The following is a 23944-nucleotide window of genomic DNA, read 5'->3' as shown; positions in this document are numbered from 1 at the left end:
TATTCACGGTATATAAATTCGACATGTTAATGGTAAATGTAATATAAATTATAATATGAAACGTTCTGTTCAAATGTGCTACGACAAAAAATGTGATACACAATGATGCATTTTTTTATAAAACTTAAAATAGGAATCAATAAAGTTTGTAGATAAATGCTAATTAATTATTAGAATACTACCTACTGTGATATTTGGTAATTTGTTCCTGATGAATAACATTTTAAAATATGCACGATATTTTCCTTATAACTCAGTTTATAATCACATTGATTTAATTCACGTCTTGGCTAAAAATTACGTAAACAGCTTTGATTTTTTTCACTAAAAACGTTTTAATAAGTTCTTACGTATTTGTAATAAGATTTCCTTCAACACTGTGGTATAACCTTTACGATCATTACAGATTTTGGATTTTTCAGTCCAATAATTTAAGCAATATTCGACTTCGTGTAGTAAAAGCCAAGATGAGTATTCGATTCCCATTCTTAAAGATAAAGTTCTTATCCGTTTCTTTTATCCATTCTTGTACCTTAAAGAAAAGATGTTTCTCTAATTTCAAATATAGCATTCTCAGAAAATTACAAAGAAGGACTCACCATTGATCGGTTAATGCTTCCTCTCTGGAAAACTAAGCTTGATGATGCTTGATAATCTAATTTTCAAAGTTTACAGTGTTTACTGGGGTGGAAACAAGAGCTTCAATAGATTGGACTATTTCAACTTACACTTGATTTTGACAGAGGTATGGAGCAGATGGTATACAGTGAGTTTAAACTTCTTTAAACGTATTTGTGTGACTAGTCCGTACGGACCTAAAGGACCAACGTATATTTTATATATATATTTCCTAATTCATAATAAAGTTTCCACCTTCCGCCTAAACGTGACATAAATATATGATCCTAGAAATCGAAATTGTGATAGAGAGCGGTAAACGTTTTCCTTGAGAACCTCAAAAGTAGAGACACGCCATATCTATAACACATTATATATTTTATCACAGTCCATGAAACAGTTAAACTCAAAGAAAGTAAAAATGAAACATTCATTCAAAAATATTTTTGGAAAACATGAAAGAATATCACTATTCTCCATTTTGAACGTATTTTTAAAGGTTTACTCGCAGGAATTCAAATATATCGTGCATCTTTGGCCTCATAAAATATAAGAGGATTTTTTTTCTGTTAATAAAGATTGCATGAAAGGCTTTATTCGAGTTTATCCTATGTAGAACCTTATGTGCAGAAAATACAAAACCCCATTAATCAACAAGAAATACATTTTTGGTGAAAACATAAGAGGGTTAAAAGTGAAAAGTTACATTTCCCTCTTGCTGTTCCAAAATACCAATTATACTGATAACAGAAAATACAAAATTAAGATTTATTAATATATTATTTAAAAGGAAGTCAGCTATATTTCACTTTTCTATTGTACAAGCAGTAACAATGTCATTATTGGTATAATTACTTAAACGAAAGTTAGTTAGGCATGTTTCACGTTCTTATTGTACAAGTAGTAACAATGTCATTCTCAGTTCAATTACTAACGAAAGTTAGTTGGGCGCAAATAACAATAGCACTCTCAAAAGGTTATTTAAACGAGTGTTAGTTCGGCATATTTCCACTAGCCGTTACAAGTCATTACAATTATATAAACGGGTATTATTTAGGTTTATTTGAGTTCGCTGTTTCACTAGTAAGAATACCTTACTTAGAAGACCATTCAAAAGAAAGTTAATTGTACGTGTTTCATTTTGGTGTTACAGAAATATATGTTCTATACGGTTATTGTTATTGGTTGTACTGTCATCGCACTACACTTTGGTAATAATAACATGGCTACAAGTTGATCAATCCAGATAGGATATTTCAAAGTAACTGAACAAACGATATTTAATGTAGAACGCTTAATGGTGATGAAGAAAATACATGAATTATTTTAGAATATAGAAACATTTTACAGCACTTTTTAACGGCGATTTAGACATATGGTATGGTATCTTGTTTTGTAATATTAAAAAAAATCACTTTAAATTAGTACACACGAGTGCTTTTCTTTCACATTAGTGACATAAACAAGATTCTTTTGAGCTGAAAGAAGTGTAGTAGTTTTACACGACAAGAAAAATTGTTGTCAAACTCTTAATCCTTCTCTCCTCAAAACACGTTTAGTTTTAATCCAGTATTACTGGTATAATAAAATTTATCAACGTAAATAGAAATTAAATGTTACAAGCAAAAGTAATATCGTTCTACAGATACAAAGATCAGTCTAAGGTCTGTTCTATATTTGTAGTGTTCTCCTGATGAAAGTGGCATTAAAATGCTGTAGTATACTTTATCATTCTGTTGATAAAGATGCCATTAAAATACTGTATATTGTTGTGTTTTCTTAACAAAGGTGGCCATTAAAACATTGTAAATTTATAGTATTAATCTTATAAAGACAGAAATAATAAATACTGTATACTTATATTATTCTCATGACAAAGGTGGTCATAAAGACCCTATACATTTATACCTTTCCTTTGACAAATATGACCATCAGAAGTGAACAACAAATGCTATAAATTCGCAGTATTCTCGTGAAAAAGGTGGTTACCAAAATACTGTATATTTATCAGACTGCGAAACTCAACTCTTCTAAATAGAGTAAATAGGTTTACTAATATCTATTGTTAAAATCACGATATTGGTTTGTGTAGCTCTGGACTTAACACACAAATAAACGTACAGCCAAATGTCGTTACTTTCAGAATTAAATGTACCATTATCATGATCAATGTGACAGTTGCTAATATTCTGCATCTAGTAACGTAAAACTGAACGACTTCTTTATGCCTAGTATGTCGTGTCTGTTCCCTAGGTGGGGAGAAAACATGAGAGTATTTAGTTTTCAGTTACATCAAAGTCTAAGAGAGAGATACAAGCGTTATTTTCTAAGACAAGGAAAACTGTAACAGGGTTTTCAAGATTCAAAATACATGACGTGAAGAAAAAAACGAGTCTCTTCAGGAGGAATGTCACAAAGAGTGGTAATCCCTAGACTATTGAACTTTCCAAAACTATTTCCAGTACTGACTTTGAAAATAAGTACACTGCTTATTTTGCAATTCCACTAAAACTGTGTGTGAGTGTGTTTTCTTATAGCAAGGCCATATCCGTCTATACTCTGTGTCCACCGAAGAGAAGTGAACCCATGATTTTAGCATCGTAAGTTTGAAGAGAAGGACATATTAAAACTGAGAGGATGAGAAACAAGCAAACGTTATTTCCTAAAAAACAAGTTTAGAAAAAGTTCTCTTATTTTAATATTTCTCTTTTTTATCTCAATATAAAATTATAGATTTATAGCTCCAAAATGCCGTTAGGCACTCAAATAATTTTGTTGTTATTGCGAAAAGTATTTCCTTTGAATATGAAAAAAAGTTTCAAAACTTAACATAAAGAATGTAGTGTTGAAAACCACAATAGGCCTAACACTAACTCTTAATTATAGTCATGTTTTGCCAACGTGTTAAGGGCGTTCATGCCACAATAACTGTTATTGCAACAAATAGCAAATAGTGTTTTAACCACAACTGTTTGTTCTATTCGAAATTTCATGTCTAATGAGTACTGTACTGAGAGAAACTCGTCGTCGGGCATGACAAGGATAGTGTGATTGAAATAATATTATACACTCTTCTATTTCTTGAAAATCCTAAAGAGGGAGAATATAAAACAATATGCTAAAACTATAATATACCTAATAGTAATGTCTTATGACAGCTGTAATTAATTATAAAAATGTTTTGTTACCTTAGATAAACAGTTTTTGAAATAGAATATATTTTATATACCAGTATCATCTGCTTCAACTTACCTGAAAGCAAACTTTTATTCAGTGCTTGCTTAATACTGGGTTGTATTGATGTTAAACTATATAATTAAAGCAATGTCTGTGTCAAATACTGATAAATATAAAGCTCATATTGCGTCACTTTGTGAAATTTCATTGACATAAAAGGGTCAGCGTTATGTTCAAACTGAGTGTTCGCAAAGAAGATATCAAAAGATCAGAAAATATGTGTAAGTAAACTGATATCAGAAAGTTAGCATTATGTGAAAAGATAAGTAATGATATGTAAGTAAACTGACATCAGAAAGTTAGCATTATGTGAAAAGATAAGTAATGATATGTAAGTAAACTGACATCAGAAAGTTAGCATTATGTGAAAAGATAAGTAATGATATGTAAGTAAACTGACATCAGAAAGTTAGCATTATGTGAAAAGATAAGTAATGATATGTAAGTAAACTGACATCAGAAAGTTATCATTATGTGAAAAGATAAGTAATGATATGTAAGTAAACTGACATCAGAATGCTAGTGTTATGTTCAAACTAGATGTGAAAAGGTACTGATCCAAAACTGTTTTGTTCATTTGCTGTTGCTGTACTTTGTGTGAAAACAAATTAAAATAATTTTTTGCATATTACAAGCTTAAACTTCCACAAGTGGACTTTTGATCGCCTAAATGTTACTAAACTATATTGCAAAAAAAAGGGTGAAATCCACCTCACCTCTCCTTAGAAATGAGCTAATTGATGAAGTTTATGTTTAGTGAAGAACCTACAAAGTTCAGAGGTTTAATTATTAATACTGCGAAAAACATAGCGAGTCGTTGAAAGTACACGTTCACAGTTACAGTTTTCCTTTACTACTAAATAATGCTGGAATGTGGATCTGAAGATCCCTGGTTAACGCCAAATATAATCGCTCTACGCACTTTGGGAGGACGCTGATGAGTTATGCGAGTGACGATAAAATCCTACTATTTGATTAGAGTAACTTAGAGTTGGCGGTGGGTAATGTTGACTAGCTAACTTCCCTCTAGTCTATCCCTCAAACATTGGTGATAACTAGCTCAGGTATCCCTAAAGTAGCTCATGAATATCAGAATTAATCAACATTAGAAAATGATGAAGTAAATTAACAAAACAGTATGTTCTCAAGTTCAATGTAATTAAACTTTTAACGTGAATATCGATTCAAACATTCGTTTTTAAACATTGAATTCGTAACTTGCACGCCATAGTTATTTGACTGTATGTTATTAAAGCAAAGAGATTCTACTAGTAGGAAGTTACAAAGTATAAGGCCAATAGTTAGCGTTAGGTGATGCTGAAAAGCAGCCTTCCTACTTGCCTGTCTTTTCAGAATTAATGAATAGCACTTCGCGAAACCCAACAAATGAAATAATAATATATAACATAGTATATTAAGTATTTCAAGTCCAGGTTATGCAGCAAACTACGCAATTTCGTAACGTTTATCAACTAAATTGTTTGTTTGGTTTGAATTTCGCGCAAAGCTACACAAGAGCTATCGGAGCTAGCCGTCCCTAATTTGTCAGTGTAAGATTGGAGGGAAGGCAACTAGTCATCACCACCCACCGTCAACCCTTGGGCTATTTTTTTATCAACGAATAGTGGGATTGACCAATACATTATAACGCTCCTACGGCTGAAAGGGAGAGAATGTTTAATGTGAAGAGGATTCGAACCCGCGACCTCAGATTACGAGTCGAGTGCCTTATCCACCTGGTTGGCCATGCCGTGTCTATCAACTAAATTCCATTTGTATACATAAAACTGTAGATATTGTTGTTTCGTTGAACGTCTACTAAGTAAAGCTGGAAAAGTAGTTCCAAAGCCACGTCATGTTTTATTTAACCAGTAAAATCGGTGATACTGATTTAGCATTGGAAGCCAAAATTATGTATTGGTGAGCTTGTAATTAAGGGAACTTAAGTTCTGAGAATTAAAGCTAGGTCAGTGAAACTTGCCTTAATTATCGTACTTCATTACATATTCCGCATAAATAATTTAAGGGTTACAGAATCGATAAAACTTGGCATGACATTTTAATTTGGTTTAATTATTTATATTAAGCTTGTGGTATTAGTTTCTAAGGTGTCAAATAAGGAAAGTTGTTTTTATTAACTTTTAGAGTTTTACGATTCTTAACACACTTAAAAAATGACAATAAAAGTTCGTTACAGACATATTGAAAAACTATGTTTACAGTAATATCATTTAACAGCCTCTGAGCGGAAGCAAAATTTGATTCATTTTTTACAATCTATCAACCAACTGGAAAACATAATGCTTCTCGAACAAATGTTCAAGAAGTAACTTTGACTTAAACAAAATAGTAAACAGGCAAATTAAAATGACAGACACGGTAATTTAAGCTGTAGCTATGGTTACAATCACGACCAATCCCACGTATTAAAACTGTAACTATTACTACAAGTAATAACTTAAAAAAAGTCAACTTTCATGTTTTCAGTCGTTAGAGAACAGCTTTTCGCTCCGTCTTTTTATGTCATTAACAACATAGTGACTATTTTATATCACCGAGTTGATATCAGTTAGCTGTAATATGAAGTTCTACTTGGGGAGCGATAATCTCACGAATTTTTTATGATAAAGATGATTTATGAGAGTTTCTCTCTCAACTCATTGTTTGTAGTGGGTTAGAACATAATGTGGGTCTTCTGAGAAGAAACACAAAATGTTCTGTCTTTACTCCTGGTGCTCATGAATATCACATAAGACTTTGAACAATATCTTTATGGATTATAAAGTATCTTAGTTATTATCCGTTCCTCATAAAATAACATAGACACGAATGACTTACTTTACGTTCATGAGGCATGAAAGTTAATCCTTTATCATCACAGAATTATCGACAGGTTTCTTATGAGTGACCAACTTGTCTGGCGTTTAGCACAAATGTATATAATGTGCTATCTGTGCTGTGCTAATAAAAGGTATGGAAATTCGTTATAAGCCATCATATGTACCGCTGAGTGTCTTGGATGCATGATAACAGCTTAGAAAAATCTATATCTAAAACGTATGACTTTCTTACTTCGATATGCAACACATAACATTACGTCTTCAATATTTATCCTACTTTTGTCTGCTAACATTCTACTACGCTGTGTGTCTGTGCTGTTATGTAAGGATGATGTAAATGTCATCCCTACCATCTTGTTTACATTGTTTTTGAAAGATTGATATTAATATTACTGTTACAAGTAAAGAAAATGTTTTCATAGATCTTGAGGCCAGCTGAAATACAATAAAACACAGTAGTGATTGCCCTTAAAAACATAAATAATAAACCTATTACTAATGTCTCATAACAAGTGTAATTAATTATAATTATGCTTCGCCAGTTTGTAAAAGGTCTTTACATTATAACAACTGTTGATATGTAAAAATATCTTTGCTATTTCATTAAATTCACTTCTTTTCTTATATAAAAACTTGTTTTACTTTAGATATGCATAGAAAATTTAAACCATATCACAAGGGCGTGAAAAATTATGTTTTGTTTTAATTTAATATTTGTCAATTTGTAAACACTTTGATCAAATATTCAATGCACTGCAATAGATTGAGAACATACCGCTAGGAGGATAGGACTATTCTCTGGTACTGGATTATGATCAATATATGTACAGAGATATACCAGGACCGAAATAGATTTTTCTCTTTGAGTCTGTAAAAAAATTATAAAAATATAAAAAAATATTTATATTTTATAAAACATATTAGTATTATTATCAATTCAAAATGGATAAATAAAAGACAGAGAAATAGATATGTAATTTAAATAGTGATCACTGAAGAACAAATTACCAAGGACCTACTAATGCATTTTTTTTTTTTTACTGGAAGTTTCTTTGTAATGAGTAACGTCCCAAAAGCAGCTGTGGATGGAAAGCTGGATTTACCCCAAATTTTAAATGTCTAGAAAAGTGAGCCAATGAAGAAAGCTGCGAGTTATTATATCATTGGAGAATTTTTGATGTCCTTTTCTAAAAATATTTATGAATAACCTAACATTAAAGTAATTTGAGGCTACTTCTCTGGGTGTTCCAGTTTGTAAAACTTCCTAACACAAATCATAAGTTTTAATATACATAATTTCTTTCTGTCATCCGTTATTATAAGTGAAGTCTTGCTGAACTTCGATCTATGATTCAAGTCCATTTTGCGAAATAAACAAGTTATTTATTCTTTGGCTCTATGCGTTTGTTATAAGAGTTATCCAGTGAAAACTAACTATTCGATTAGCCAAAGAAGATTGAATTAGATGTTTTTGATGGACTTTCTCCCTTCTAGTTTGTCAATCCAAAATTAGAGATGGTAGCCCAAGTAACCATTGTGTAGCTTTACCCATACGTCCGAAAACAAAGCAATAACGCAGTGTTACTGAATATAATGATACCTATCATATTAATCGAATAGAACAATCTAATAGTTAATCTTTTGAGTATCAATAATATGACCAAGGGCTTTTTTTTCTTATTTAATCTGTTAAACATTATGTGGTATACTATATCATATGTTGCGTCAATGCCAGAATAATACATCTTTGTATAGAGTTTAATATAGTTTAGACTTTAAATGTAATAAAAAGTTTAAGCTCCCTGGATTATGACTGTATATGCTAGCACGTTGTTACCCGTCTTTTTTAAAGAATGGTATCGCTGGTTAAACAACAATATAAAACTTCTATTATTTTAAAATGAAAGGAAAAGAAACTTCGTGCTTTACGGGCTTTTATAGCTAGATTTTATTGAAATCCATTTCCTGATTTTGTTGAACAGATGAATATCTACGTTTGACTCAAAGCTATTTCTGTGATTCTTCAAACTAATGAAATCACATTTCAGAAATATTAAGGGTTGGATTGTTTTTGCTTCGCCTTAAAGATTAATTTGATTTTTTAAAGGCTATTGCATTCTATGGCTAAACAAAAGAAATCTAATTTTCTAACAATTCAAGAATTAGGCACAAACCATAAACGTTCTTTGAAGAGACTGGCTGGAGAAAGACTTGGCCCGCTATGCCCAGAAACCCCTTAGAGTCGTGATTGTTTGGATACAAAATATTTATTACCCATAGAAGTGATGCATAACATGATGAAGAAATTTAAAAATCTTTAACCCTAGAACATGGTCAAGTGGTTAAGGCGCTAGACTCTGCTGCAATCTTTCTCTACGGGATGCATCTTAACGTACAGAAATTATGACAAATAACGATTATTCAGCAATAAACACATCAACCTGATTTTATCACGGTGGCCTGGCATGGTCTCGACTCGCAATCTGAGGGTCGTGAGTTCTAATCTCCGTTATACCAAACATGCTTGCCCTTTCAGCAGTAGGGCGTTACAATGTTACGGTCAGTTCCACTATTCGTTGGTAAAAGAGAAGCACAAGAGTTGGTGGTGGATGGTGATGACTAGCTGCCTTCCTTCTAGCCTTACACTGCTTAATTAGTGACGACTAGTGCAGATAGATCTCGTGTAGCTTTGCGTGAAATTCAAACTAAACAAAACATGCTCGCCGTTTCAGTCGTATGTGGGGGGACGTTAGATGTGACAGTCAATCTCACTATTTGTTGGTAGAAAAAATAGCCCAAAGCTGATGGTGGGTGGAGGGTGCCTTCCTTCCAGTCTTACACTGTTAAATTAGGGATAGCTAGAGCAGACAGCCATCGTGTAACTTTCCGTCAAATTCAAAATTAACACAAAATATTTTTTATCTGCTACTAGCCAAAATATGGTAGAACATGAAAAGAGGTAAGATAATAACCTAAGCCTTGTAATAAGTTGTAATCTTATAATTCAACGAATATCACATTAAAATTTGTCTTGTTACAAGAAGGGATAAATTCATGTATCATAAAAATCACACATTAGTGTAGGTTGAGTCTGTTCAAAGGAATGTAATAATGTCATTCTTATGGAAACGTGTAAATGCTAATAAATAATACTAACTTTAAATAGTTTTCAATCGTAACTTCCGAAGGCTTTATGATACTAATAATTTTATAAAGTTTATTGACTAAATACTTGGCATGATAAAAGTTAAGAAAAAACTACCTTTACACTCCAGACAAATATAAAAATATATTTTATATTTAAACTAACGTTTCGTCTTTGTGACTTTTTTAGAGTTAATATGCATAACTGTTTGATATTAGAATATTTGTTAAATTTAAAAGGCAACAATAATTTCCAGCAATGGGTCGAATACATTCCATAATGTTAGTGAACTATAAGAATCGTGCTCGAACAGATATTTATAATAGACTAAATCCTACAATGAACTTAATAAAACATGGGATGAAATGTTTTCAATCATTCTGATGATAGAAAATAACAATGATGATTTTTATATTTCAAAATATGCTCTTTGTAGCACAAACCCCTACTATGTGTACTACATTAACACCTTGTTTGTTTTACCTTTAATGATTATATAGAGCAAAACTTACTTAATCGTGCTTTAACAGAACAGTATTATGGACAACCTACTGTCTTTTAAGCATTTATTAAACAAAGAAATGGTTCAAAAGACTTGATACATTATTCTTCTTTCCAACCATCACGTGGGGGACATTAGCGAAGTTCCAGACTGTTGAACAAATGAAAAGAGCTTATTTAGGGAATAAACAATCCTCAAAACGGTATTACTTCAAAAATAGTGATCGAATATGGATATTTTCGCCTAGATAAAAATCAGTTTTTAAGGTCAGAAGAGAGATGCTTAATGAAACCAAAAGATTGACCATGTGCCACAAGTGAGATGTTTAATCAATCCAATAAACTGGCTATGTGCCACAAGTGAGATGTTTAATCAATCCAATAAACTAGCCATGTACCACAAGAGAGATGTTTAATCAACCCAAACAACTGACCATGTGCTTATTTATAACTCCATTTTTTATACTGTGGACAGTTTGATGTAGATATTATAATATTCAAGGAAACATCACGATGCAAGGAATTGGTTATACTGTAGATATTCTCGAGGGAGAGCCAACGAAAGAAGTTATTTAGATTAGAAGACATAAACATGTATAAAGTTATTATCTTTACGTTATTATTTACTATTTAGGATAATATAAAACATAAAATTAGTTTTTCTCCTTTAATGGGTCCTGCCTTATGACCTAAATAAACAAGAGATATTGTATAAGGAATCAAATATCGTCTAAAAACACAACTTTAACATTTTGTAGTTCCACTTTGTAGTGTTGCGTGATGTCAACACTTAGTAATTAAATAAATTATGAATAATATATCTAAGAAAACTTATTTATACACTGCTTAGACTGTCGAAAATAAGAAAATTTCAGCAGTTAAATCTTATTGTAACAGAACTTTTTACATTTCACGAAGAAAGTATGGTTAAACTGAAAATGTTTAATTTATCCATCTTCTATTATATTTAAAAACTGTTTCGCTTAGCTGAGTTATAATAGATACGGTATGTTTGAAAAAAAAAGTATCGCCTTAAGCACTTTGTATTGAAGTAAACATATTTGGTTCAGTTACGTTTAAAGTAAATATAAGGCCTAAATTTTATGAATCCTTTGTATAAAGCTGTGGACTGTGTTAAGGCTTAAAGTACATCAGTTGATCCACATGGATCACAGTTATTTAAGAATACACAAAAAGATCTAACAGGCAATGTGATGAATTGAGAACAAAATACAATGACTATTTACAATGCAATGGATTTCGTTACGTTTATCATAACATTTAACAATAGTTTCTAATATTTTAAGGTTTTTTTACGTAATGCATAAGTAATGAAATCGTTCTTTGTGGCTGCCTCTAAGAATGCTGTCACCTTTTAATTTGTTTGTGCTCATCGCAGCCATCTTAAGATTACACTTCTCATACTCATCTTAAGATTACACTTTTCATACCCATCTTAAGATTACACTTTTCATACCCATCTTAAGATTACACTTTTCATACCCATCTTAAGATTACACTTCTCATACTCATCTTAAGATTACACTTTTCATACCCATCTTAAGATTACACTTTTCATACCCATCTTAAGATTACACTTCTCATACTCATCTTAAGATTACACTTTTCATACCCATCTTAAGATTACACTTTTCATACCCATCTTAAGATTACACTTTTCATACCCATCTTAAGATTACACTTCTCATACCCATCTTAAGATTACACTTCTCACACTCACCTTCCAATAAAAATCACTTTATTCTCCTTCAGTTTATTCTTCTTCCTTACCTCACCTAAACTGTGTTTGAAGTAATTACATAGAATATTGTTTATGACTATTTTTCATGAAGTTTATCTTTTTGGGTCTCTTCTATTTGAAGCTGTTATCATACAATATTTGTTACAACAATTTTAACAAATACAGAAATAATTTGTTTTCGTTTTCATAATCTAATGGAAACTAATTGGCATGCTATATTTGTGTCGAAATATAACTGAACTTATTACTCTAAGAACATAAATGTAGCTTTTTTAGGGAATAAATAACTGCCAATAAAAATGTCTTTGTTCAAGATGACGATTTTTTAATTAGAACAAAGTTCGTTTCTCTGGTTTTAAAAACGGATATTTTGTATTTTGTTTGAACATACGTTATCTGCTTATACCTTTATGGGTAAAGTAAGTGTTACTGTAAATCACAGATTCTTGTAAAACAGTATAGAAATATCTATATACTTGTTGCAATTCTGTGAAAGATTATGTTATGTAGCACTCTACGTTTCTTCTCGAACAAACTAGAAACATAATATAGGTGAAACAAGAAAGAGTTAGAGATCTGACTTCTGTAAGTCTTGATGAAGATGTTACAACTAAATGGGCTTAATAGAACTTATAACAATAATCAAAGACCTGGAAATTGATTGATAAGATGTGACGTCAGTCTGATCGGAAATGACGTCCCTTAAGAATGTTATCAAAGGTTCAAAAGTGCTGTTGTCTAGTATGTCATATATTGGGATTCCTTTCGTTGGAATCGTATAAAGGAAAAGACAAGATTTTAATCCATAAGTAACTGATGTACACAGAGGTTTCTCAAAGTCTTGGAAGTCAGTTTTGTTTTTATTGTAACGTTTCATTTCTGGTTCTGGTAATCTCTGCGTGACTGAATTGCCTCTCTCTGCACTAGAATGGTCAACGAACACGTTGTGAATTAGATCAACTAAAGTTCTTGAGGGATTAGGTTTGTTTCCAGCCACTGTTTGCAATCGTCTATCAGTATACAGCCTCAACTCATGTTGTCAAAGATTCAAAGATCTCTTGGAGGTCGCGTGAGATTGTCAAACTTCATGAGACTGCTATAGATGGATATATTGAGCTAAAGTTTCATAAAAATATTGTCTGATTTTAAAATATATCATCTTAATAGCAATAACACTTTTTAATAAAAGAAAACAATAAATTTTCGGGGGAATTAAAAGCGATAAATAAAATTCCATTAAATGGGATAAAAACTTTCCCAATTTCATAAAGTAAGATGATTTAACGACAATTTTTCCTCCGTGGCACAGCAGCATATCAGAGGACTTATAATGCTAGAAATCGGATTTCGATACCCGTGATTGTGTAACTTTTTGTTTAACTTCAAAGAAACAAGCATTCCATCACAACAGTAATTTCTGTTTATTATTAAACCTGTTCTTCACAAGGACTAAAAAAAAAAGTTATAGTTATTTGTTTCTTCATTAAATAGGTTTTTACGAAATGATACCATGTCAACATTTGTGGAATTTTGTAAATCTAGAGTCATAAAGAAAGAAATAACACGTATTTGCATTGGTATATGGTATTACACTTTTATAAGTATTATTTATAGTTGAAATTTGAAACACGTTCCCAATCAGCGAGTCATTCAATAAAAGAATCAGTTAATGAACTATTCTACGCCATATTTCTATTGTTGTTGTTGTTTTGAATTAAGCACAAAGCTACACAATGGGCTGTCTGTGCTCTGCCCGCCACGGGTATCGAAACCCGGATTTTAGCGTTCTAGGTCCACCGACATACCGCTGAGCCACTTCTATTGTATTCTGCTAATATGTCCAGCTGTTAACGACAACACTAAGATACGGTGATACTGATACTTCTTTGTTCTCTAACAACACTAGCGACATTCAAGAATAAAATATCTTTTGAATTATCCTTCTTCGTTAATCAGCGTTTCAATGAAACGATTGCTTAATATGCAAATATGAAGTATGCTAGTGTAAAGCGATAATTACATCATTAATGTTATTATAATATCAAGTATACTCAGTTAAGAAAAAAATGAAGGAAGGAAAAACAGCAGTAAATCTAAAGTCTTATAATGATCAAGCTCGAGTTTTGATACCAGTGATGGACATAATACAGACAGTCCATTGTGTAACTTTATTTTAAGTAACAAATAGTTGGAAATAAGTGGCGTTTTAATATTTTTGTACAGTGAACAAAAAACGTCAGCAATGAAAGAAAATCGATTTGTCATTAGGATGATAAGCAAATTAGTGAAAGAAAGATTCCTTCAGGAAACTAAAATCATTTTTCATAAATTAATTTCTCCTTCCATATTGTTTGTTTATTTGTTTTGAAATTTCGCGCAAAGCTACATGAGAACTGTCTGCGCTAGACATCCCTAATTTAGCAGTGTAAGACTAGAGGGAAGGTAGCTAGTCATCACCACTCACCGCCAACTCTTGGGCTACTCTTTTACCAACGCATAATGGGATTGACCGTAACTTTATAACGCTCCCACGGCTGAAAGAGCGAGCATGTTTGATACACGGGGATTTGAACCCGCGACCCTTAGATTACGAGTCGAACGCCTTAACCCACTTGGCCATGCCGGACCAATCCTTCATCTAATTGCTCAACATTTAGCTAATTTTACACACCGAGTCCAGCATATAACTAACTATACCGAAAGACATTAAACCCAGAACTGCAGAAAAGCTATTTTATTTTGTTATGGGCAAAACAAATTGTGTTTTTACATTGAACTGCTTTAAAATGGTTTCGTATAAATTGTAAATGAAGTTAAATTTAGGTTATGATTTTGTATCGATTATTCATCACCAAAAAAAGCGACTAGTTTTCTATATAAAACCAATTCCGTTTTCCTTCGAGAAAATGTATATTCCTTACCTTACTGAGAAGCTATATACTGGTTTTGCTGCTCATATAATCGTAGGGAAGTTTCATTTATTTATTCTATTTTACAGCAACACAGTTATCAAAATATTCTTAAAAATACCCCTCTTTACAGGATAGCATAAATTTCCACTGCGATAAACTCTCGTGAAAACGAGAAACCCACTTGAAGTAAATTTTGTAAGTCTATTAAAACATTCATTACAATAAAGTAAAGAACGACGTTTTGACCTTTTGCTGTCATTTTTATATTAACAAAGAGAGTTTGTAAACTCTGTTAACCTGAAGATGACCAGTCGTATTGAAATAGCTTATGTTTTAATGCCCTTCCAACGACACCATTAAGAAACTGCTCTGATGATCATTAAACCATTTTATTTAGTTGGTTAAATTATCTAATTCAATTTTGTGAGTAAGAAAACGTATACATTTTTCTTCATGCTTTAAATCCATAAGGATAGTATAACTTACATTCCACATTAATTTGACTACCAAAAAGGTTACTCGTCCAATAGATAGACCAGCACTAAATACGCATTTGATATAATTAAGCATAGCACCACTTGTTCTTAGTTAAAACATAAACACTATTAAGCAAACGAAGTTCAACTAAGTTTCGTAAGTAGCTATTATAAATCAGTTATACTTTATATTGGATTTTTCAATAAAGTTAAGCAGATATTCTAGCAGAGAAGTTTAAACATATTGTTTGAAATGTGTTTTCGATTATCATTTGTTTGTGCAGAATTGTACACTTTTACTAATTTGAGTAATAAACTCTATTACACGAATGCTACTATCACGTTCTAAGAAATGACCTGAATAATAGTGATTTTATTGTGAAATGGAGATAAGTTTAGCCGAAAAAAAATACTGATCTATTAATTTTTATTATATTAAAATTGTTTCAACTGCGAGTGGATAAAATGTAAGTGAAAAGAATAGCGAGTTCTAGTATCCCATTACCATATTTACAGAAATCGAGTCTAGAATATAACAACTCCACCCTTAAACATTTACAGGGATTTAGTCCAGTATATAACCACTCCATCCTTACAACGTTCAGAAATAGAATCCAGCATATAACGACTATACGCTTAACAAATCCCCCCTGTGGTAAAGCGGTATGTTTGCGGACTTACAACGCTTTGATCCGGGTTTCGATAGCCCATTATGTAGCTTTGTGCTTAACTACAAACAACAACTTAACAAATTCAAGATCGAGTCAATTATGTAACAACGATTACATCCTTAACAACTTTCAGGGATTGAATTTGCCGATCGCCCACTTTGCTATTAAGATATTTTATAAAGGATGTTTGCTATAACACTATTCCACTCTTAACAGTTTCCAGAAGTCAGATGAACTAGTTTATCTACGAACTCCTTTATTGTTTTCAAAAAATGAAATTTATTCATACTGCTTGCAGACTCGGTGCACTCATATTTAATTATGCGTTTCTTTTATTTCTGAACAAAAACATTATCTGAGCCGAGAACCAAATTTATAATAAGAATAACTAACACTCGGTTTTGCATTGGTTCGAATATGATTTGAATGTATAGGTAACGTATTTTTAATACTGCAATCTTCAAGCACCTCCAAAGGGTGCCGGAAAGTTTCATGTATTCGCTGTCGCTAATACCTCTGAAGTTATATTTTCGAATATACAAAATTATACGTTTGTGTGTACATATATACATTCGTGTGTGTGTGTATGCAGAGGTTTGTTTTCTTTCGATAGTTAACATTCACATTCGTATCATGGCAATCCAAGCGTTTCTTGGGAAATACCAAAATTCGTATTAGAACAAAGACTTCGTACTTTAAACAATTGTACTCTCCAATGTACCCGATCGTTCTTCCTATTGAATTTTGCACGTGAATGGAATGCCTTAACTTAGACTTTGATGGACCGATAGAAGTTGTAAAGGCCAGTTGCATATTGCATTATGCCAGATATATCTGAAGAAAACAGGTTAATGTGGTCCCATAATGGTATCAACATTTTCCATAATTACCATTCTTGAGATTCGGAAAGTTAATAGTCCTGAATTATTTTTCAAGTACAATTTTCGTTTTCATTCTGTAATTGCCTAAAAAAAAACAGAACTTGATACTTGAGGAATTTATTCAAATTCGGAAAACTTTTAATTTAGAAAACTGTTTATCTTATACTAAACGATAACACGACTTTTTTTTCGATACATGGTTTTATATATATATATATATAAAGATAAATAAAGACAACTACTATAATTAATCATTATTTTTCTCGTTAAACCTGAAATATTATATGTTAATACAATTTGCATATGAATAAAATAATACATTTATTAAAACTAGATCTGCAGTCAATGTGTCGTTGTTTCAAATCCCGTTATCTTAAGGCCGTCGTAATGTTCAGTCAATCTCACATTGGTAAAATGTAGCCCAAAAGTAGATTTGATGGTGAAAGTTGTTGAGTAATTACCTTCCTTCTCTTAAATTAATTTCCAAATTAAGAACGACTAGCACAGGTACTCCTCTTTTAGCTTTATGGGCAATTCAACAAATATAAAACTTAGAGCATTATATATTTTTATTTTATAACACAGACTGTTTTGCTGGCATGGTCTTTGAACAAAAAGTGAAGGTTTGTTTGTTTTGGAATTTCGCACAAAGCTACTCGAGGGCTATCTGTGCTAGCCGTCCCTAGTTTAGCAGTGTAAGACTAGAAGGAAGGCAGCTAGTCATCACCACCCACCGCCAACTCTTGGGCTACTCTTTTACCAACGAAAAGTGGGATTGACCGTTACATTATAACGCCCCCACGGCTGGGAGGGCGAGCATGTTTAGCGCGACGCGGGCGCGAACCCGTGACCCTCGGATTACGAGTCGCGTGCCTTACGCGCTTGGCCATGCCGGGCCAAAAGTGAAGGAACTGATAATATTGCAAACTTATTTTTTCTTGTAACTACTGTGTATCCGTACTCGGGGAGGATACTGCCAAGAAATGTAACTTAATTACTAAATTATCATAAATAAAATTGTACTCTCAGAACCTGCATGTCTGTATGATGTTGATAATGTGTGTCCATAATTATTTTTTTCTCTTAGAAAGACAAAGCCGTATGCCTTCCTCTTATCATCTCCAACTTTTAATTAATACACAGGTCCACTGGATTCCTTTTTCCATATCCAAGGTTTCATCAAAAACAACAACAAAATGAGTATTGTTTTTATTTATTTTTTCTCCTAACACGTTGTTGCGATTACTTCTAGTTGGTATTATTGTGAGCTGTACACGATAACAAGATTACTATTTTCAACTAAAGTGCGATTTTTTATTTTACTTTTATATTATAAATATTTTAGTGACTATACTTTGAAGCCTAAACTTACCTTTCCGGCTCTGGGACGATAGCACTGCACAAAAAAGTTTTTGCTTCTTGAACACTGTTGGGTGTTCCTTATAGATTTTTGGCAGCTGATCACGAAAATCACATCCACATTTTCCCATCACGTATCGTTTCATCGAAATCTTTAGTTTCACCAGGACATTGCTCCAATGGAAAAACGATATCAGGGCAACTGGAATCCGTCAATGCTTGCTGACTACTGTTGGACACTGCAACGTGATGCACCGGACATTGAATACAAACAAAAATCAGGAGCAAAACACTTTTAATTATGTTGAACTTAATAGCGTATTAGAAACATAAACGAAATTAAATACGATGTTGCCAGGAAAGAGTTAACTGTCTATTTCTCAGAGTTCTTACGTTATGAAGCAAAACCAAAATTATATTTGTGCATACTCACCAGGTACCTGTCACAATCAGCAGAAACATTTCAGGAAGCAAAACAATAAAAAAAAATTGTTGTGCAGTGTAGTCCTTTGTTTTTAATCAAGCTGATGGAATAGAAAAAAAGAAAGAAAAACACATTACATTATTAGTTTCGTTGTCGTCGCTAATGTTACACAGAAGAAAGTACAGTCCCGTTTGCTCTTTTATAGTCTTTTTGAAAGTCTGTCCATGAAAATTGAGGTGTTTTACTTATCATTATATTAAGGTTTTGTTTATTGCTCATCAAAACGTTACACAAATTGTATATCTATTCTGTGACCACAAGGGTATCGAAACCCTAGTTTTAACGTTATAAGCTACTAGATTTGCAATTAAACCACTGCTAAAGAATTAGGTTTGGTATGACTTTTTATATTAAAATATGATCAAACAAAATTAGCAGAAATGCAACTCAATTCAGACTTTGTGCCTAGTATAAAATTGTATTTAATCATAATGTTTTATCACTGAGTATATTTGTATTCCTGTTTTTACACATAAATAACTATCGTGTTTTGTTTTATATGATACGTTAATGGTGTTCTCTAGGCAACCCAGAGTCAAAAATAAAAATTAATGTGACCATTTAACTTAATTTTCTTCTGAATAATTACTTCATACAGATATTGTTTCCAAGTGTATTGCTTAAATTAGTGAAGTATTAAAAAATATATTGCTGTAATAGTAGGTAAGTACACAACATAGTGCAGAATGGCTTAGATTCGTTTGAAATATACTGTTATGGTTTTGGTCATAACTGTTACCATGATGCACATAATTATTTGAAATTTGAGATTTCAGAATAATTTTCAACAATCTGATATTGTTCTATTCTTCTTATGCATGTTTAGAAATATGCATGCAAGATATAGAAAATATCTTTGAATTAATATTTCTTTGGAAGTAAGTTATATACATATTTACTTATATGTTTGATTGAATGATACGAAAGGAGACTATTAGCTTTCATTTGCCTTTCATCATTGGAGTAAATTACAGTTTTTGTGGAGATTTTCCAACTAAGAGAAGTGGCAGTCTTTTTGTTAGTGTTTTGTCCTTGTATTCGAAAGCTTACAGGTTCGAGGATCGCCTGTATTATGTTAATGTGTCCTTGGATTAGATACTTAACACTAGTTGCTTCAGTTTAACCAGCTGTATGATGAGTACCAGAGGGAAGATAGTGATTAACCACCAACTGTATGATGCGTACCAAAGGGTAGATAGTGGATAATCACCGACTGCCCCAGTTTAAACAACTGTGTGATGCGTACCAGAGAGTAGATGACGATAAACCGCCAGCTGCTTGAGTTTAAACAACTGTATAACTCCCACCATATAAAGGAATATATTTTCATTCACATCTGCTCGTGCCACAGGATATATGACTGTAACACTGGTCTTGTGTGTATTTCAGGTACAAAAGTGATTAACTTACTTACTTAATGTAAATTAAGTCTACCGGATGGTTAGCAGCAAGTTTACAGAGTTACAAGTCCGGTTCAATCCTCTCTGTGGAGAAAATGCAGATACCGTATATGCCGGTGCATAAGACGGTACTTTGTAATCGTAAAACAATGCCTAATTTTACCCACCATTCAAAGGTTCAAAGATAAAGTTCCAGTAAGAATTCTCCAGTTAATAGTATTTTTAACCAAAACTACATTGTTCCTTGCTTTCTCGACATCATGCCACCAACTTAGTCACAATAACATATTCATAATTGTATTATTTGTCTCGGTTCTTCATAACTAGAAGTTATCTCATGGGGTAGTCACAATTAATCGATATATTTTTGATATAAAATGTATAGATATGATCCATAATGCTAAAATAATGTTAATATTATATCAAAAAGCAAGTTTTTTGACGTACACTAATTTTGTAAAATGTTTTATAGTAGATTACTTCACCTTAAAATTTACTGATTTTTTTTTTAAATAAAAATGGAGTTCAACTGAAATAAAAACTTTGTAAAGTAGCTTATCACATGCTTCGCAGTTAAACACTTGGTCAGTCAATAAGCTCGTTTCAACGGTACATGAATTTCATTTGTTTTCCTGATACGTATTTTACCAATTCTACTAAAATGTTCAAGCATGTTCAAGACGGAACTTAAATGCAATGCAGAAAGCCAATTTATTCCACAGGTATAGAAAAGAATGTGAGCGGTATCAAAGCATCAGACTATTGTTTCGTTGCATAAAAACAACCATAGATTCAGTATGTTGGCAAGAAGCTTATTCTATGTTGCTGAATAAAACAAAATGACAATGATTAGTATTTTTTACATCTAAATATATATATATTTATCACTGACCTTTTATTAGGCCTAGGACTACGATAATTACCTCGAGTATGCAATCTACTGGATGTTTGGAGCATTTCATCTTTCTCAAGGCTCATCAGGTTCTCTTCATGGACTGTAGTGTGATTGTCTTGAACAACCTGAACACATTTGGAATGACATTTGCTTTTACTTGTCTTCTTTGGAGTGGAGGTCCAAACAACAACAAATATATATATATATATTTACTTTTATAATATTTATTAACAATCACTTTCCAGACCGACTATAGATTTCAACACAAAGGTAAAGTGTCTCTAAAATATCAGTCTCTACCAAGTGTCATGCGTCAAACAAACTTAATTAGAGGCCAATAAAAACAATTTTCTAGTGCAAGCTAAGCTAAATGGTACGTGGTGATGGGGAAGTGTATTTTGAAAATGATATTTTAAAGCTTGACTTAGCATAAAAAGGTTACAAATTGCCAATAAATTTAGACAAATTTTTAAATGAAATGTAAAATTATTGAAAACTTTGTTAAATTTAAATATGTTACAGCTAGTTTCCAATACACTGATGTGGTGCTGGTAGAGAACGTCTTTCTTCGGTTTCTACTGGTTTCTTTTGAACGCGAGGAGCCATTTCTCGACAATTTCTGATTTAAAGGTCACAAAAGAACACATCTTTTAGAACACACAATCAATCGTTTCATATATTTTTATTATTATTATATTTATGAAGCAAACAGAAAGTCACGATAACAAGGCGAGACAAAGAATATAACGTATATCTTACTGGAGACAAGGACCCGATCGCTACTGGCGTCCTCAACTTGTGTAATTATCACGGTCCCTTATTTTCACTAAAAACAAAACAACATGATGTGTGTCAAACTTAACACATTGTGAGTTTTTTTTACCTTTTTTTATACAAGTAAGAATGAATGTTATCAGCCATAAAAGATCTCGCTATCTTAATATTCTTTCAGAAAAAAAATATTTCATTTCCTCAATCATGATTAGAATACCCATAAGTGATGTTTATCAAAAGTATAAGGTTTATTGAAAATACTAGTTGCAAATAGTAGTCTGTTATAAATTCAGATCTTGGGTTTTGAAACGAATCTCCTACAGTGGTAGTTTATGGTATGCGTTATCTCACCTTCTAATTGGTACACACAGAACCACTGTGAATATACAAAAAATATTATTGTATTTCTTTAGATCAAGTTACAAAGTAGTAAATACGAAAGCAGTAAAACATTGAATTATGAATATATTTTGTTGATGAATTTTTAGTGTATTAAAAAGTAAAATAAATAATAAATATGAAACAGATATAATTTTGATTTAAGCAGACATTTTTTTCGTAGCCTTCAGCAAAAATTATTTTGTCTTTTGTACATAGCTCCTTACAAAACAACTCATTTCGCGTTAGACTTTTCTCCAGTTAGACACTGACTTTCAAAACAAAAATTACGTGTAACAGTCTCCAGACATTGCACTGTGTCGTATCAATCTAACATACCAGACTGTTAAAGAAGTTATTCTACAGACGTTGAAATAAAGACATTGTTTATCATTTGTTTCTTTTTTTATAAAATGTTGTTTAATCACTATGAAAGTTGATAGTAAATATTACCACATGGCTGGTGTTTTTTTTGTTAACCTTTCTTAACACAAAACATCTTCACGAACTGTGTGCCTTGGTAAACTTTATACTTCTTATTAACTACAAAATAATACATCTTCACGAACTGTGTGCCTTGGTGAACTTTATACTTCTTATTAACTACAAAATAATACATCTTCACGAACTGTGTGCCTTGGTGAACTTTATACTTCTTATTAACTACAAAATAATACATCTTCACGAACTGTGTGCCTTGGTGAACTTTATACTTCTTATTAACTACAAAATAATACATCTTCACGAACTGTGTGCCTTGGTGAACTTTATACTTCTTATTAACTACAAAATAATACATCTTCACGAACTGTGTGCCTTGGTGAACTTTATACTTCTTATTAACTACAAAATAATACATCTTCACGAACTGTGTGCCTTGGTGAACTTTATACTTCTTATTAACTACAAAATAATACATCTTCACGAACTGTGTGCCTTGGTGAACTTTATACTTCTTATTAACTACAAAATAATACATCTTCACGAACTGTGTGCCTTGGTGAACTTTATACTTCTTATTAACTACAAAATAATACATCTTCACGAACTGTGTGCCTTGGTGAACTTTATACTTCTTATTAACTACAAAATAATACATCTTCACGAACTGTGTGCCTTGGTGAACTTTATACTTCTTATTAACTACAACTGTCAGGAATTCAGAATGTTAATCTTGGTTTCAGTATTCTCTTGTATTTATACGGTTTCTCAAGACCGCCTATACAATATAGTTAGAAGACAAGGCAATCAAATATATTGGAGTATTATGGCTGGCTAAGCTTTTCGAGATATTAGTTTTGGTTGTAAAACATCAACTTTAGTCTTTATCATTTGTGATGTATTAGATGTCATTAAGCAGATGTTCTTTTAAGTGCTAACCCTTATTACTAGAAACAGAGGTCACTACTACCGCTGAAATTTAATGGCCATTATGATGAAAAATATTTCGATTAATTTATTTAATAGATAAGCATCTCTGATTCCTTTAGAAATAAATTATTCTCACAATGAAAATTAAAGTTCAATTAAAATCTATTGTTTCAAAGGCTCCATAGGACTTAACGAAGTAAGAATTTATTTTCGTTAATCTATTTATGTTTGTTTTTTGTT

The 23944-nt window shown here is 31.9% G+C and overlaps 1 long non-coding RNA gene across 1 annotated transcript; it reads right to left on the bottom strand.

The window, feature by feature from the left end:
- Positions 1 to 941: 941 nt before the first annotated feature.
- LOC143257970 (uncharacterized) lies at positions 942 to 22529 on the bottom strand. Its single transcript, XR_013032059.1, has 6 exons — positions 21210 to 22529; positions 18836 to 18926; positions 18416 to 18641; positions 17053 to 17127; positions 7471 to 7563; positions 942 to 3247 (listed from the first exon to the last, which is right to left on the bottom strand). It is a non-coding gene; the product is annotated as an uncharacterized LOC143257970 (long non-coding RNA).
- Positions 22530 to 23944: the final 1415 nt, after the last annotated feature.

Source organism: Tachypleus tridentatus, chromosome 7 (genome assembly GCF_004210375.1).
Source record: "Tachypleus tridentatus isolate NWPU-2018 chromosome 7, ASM421037v1, whole genome shotgun sequence".
Lineage (NCBI taxonomy): Eukaryota > Metazoa > Arthropoda > Merostomata > Xiphosura > Limulidae > Tachypleus > Tachypleus tridentatus.
The sequence above is the reverse complement of the archived record's forward strand: the minus strand, read 5'-3'. Positions and strand labels throughout refer to the sequence as shown.